The sequence below is a fragment of the Aegilops tauschii genome, chromosome 5 (genome assembly GCF_002575655.3).
Source record: "Aegilops tauschii subsp. strangulata cultivar AL8/78 chromosome 5, Aet v6.0, whole genome shotgun sequence".
NCBI lineage: Eukaryota > Viridiplantae > Streptophyta > Magnoliopsida > Poales > Poaceae > Aegilops > Aegilops tauschii.
Window position 1 is genome coordinate 396933101 of NC_053039.3, and position 1678 is coordinate 396934778.

Sequence of the window (1678 nt, forward strand, 5' to 3'; positions counted from 1 at the left end):
CTATTTAAAGACCGGGAACTACCAGGGTGAAAATCAAGAGCATGAAGACTTGCTAATTCCGTGCATGTTTTTCTCAAAAGGTGAGTACACCGGCTTCTACATCACAAGATGAACACATACATTTTATTAAGTGTGAAATAAGTTTCAGTCACCGAGCACCGAGGAAAAATAAAATCAAAAGATAACCTGACTACAACCAAGCGGACCCGATATTACATATCTCATCCACCTAAGCTACGAGCTCAAGTGACTCGCCAGCCAAACTAGTTAAATAAAGGGAGAAGTATATTTTTCATCCCTCAACTCTTTCGAGAGTATAGAAATGATCCCTTAACTGTAAAACCAGCAAAATTTAGTTCCTTAACTATTCAAACCAGATAAGTTTAGTCCCTATACCGCTTTGGCAGTTTTTTTTTCCGACGTGGAGTGGTTTTGACTAAAACCAGATACATCGTACAGGCTGGACCGTCACATCAGCCTGTACAAATTTTCCTGGCGTGGATAAGTTTAGCCCCTATATTTAGGCCTAAAAATCAAATGTGTCCCTGAGGTTTCGAACTTAAGACCAGAAACACGCCAGATCAGTAGGTAACCACCACAGCACAGATATTATCTAGTACAAAATTGACAAGTATAAAATCTTTTGTAGTTTTGCAGATATTAAGCATGTTCAGTGTACAATGATATTAACTCATTTAAAAGCGATTTTTTTTCCAGTTTCAGTCCTCTGCACATATGCTTTTTTGTTTTCTGTGCTCATGTGCACAATGAAGTAGCTATATTGATGTGTAAGAATCTATACAACAAAGATACTAATGTCAAAATTGGTAAAATAATGAAGTGGTTCTTACTCATTTTTCTTAATTTAATAGCTAACTCGTCTGCACCAGCATTCCGTGTTCAAGTACAAGAAAAAATAAGAAAGTATCTCTCAGTATAAGGATATATGATACTTTTAATGAAGCTGAATTCTATTTCTATCCATTTCATGTCAGGTGTGTTTCAATAAATAATAAATAAAATGTATTTGTCCGCATCACAAAAAAGCTTACTCGCTGGGTGGCTAGCCCGTGCTTGCACTTATTCGCACAAGGTGCCCCTTTCGTGTCAGACGACCGATGATATATTTTTTGCGCGTCTTTTATTTTTTTACACCACATACTGTTCAAATTTCGACCACTAACAGGCTGTTCCCACTATTCCAAACAAGAACTAGTTCACGTCAGCAAAAAATCAGCTAAAGCGGTATGAGGGACTAAACTTATCCGGTTTTAAAAATTGAGGGACTACAGTTTGCTAGTTTTGAAGTTGAGGGACTATTTCTATATTTCGGAAAAAATTAAGGGACAAAAAATATACTTATCCCTTAAATAAATCCCCGTGTAATTTTCAGCTGTCTGCACCTAGAAGTCATAAGCGCCCGCGCGTCCACACATTAAAGTGATGATCAAACGGATTGAAGTCGTAGCCATGTAGATAACCTGCAAGAAATTAGGAATAAATGATCTGTTAAAAGCACAACCATTCCGACAATTTCATTTAGCCAGAGAATGGCACAAACTCCGACACGGATTTGGCCTTTCAGCTTATAATGAACATCACCCAACCAGTTTTCAATCAAATTTGGAATACTCGTTGGCGGTGCTAAATTTTATGTAACATGTATGATGCACCAAAT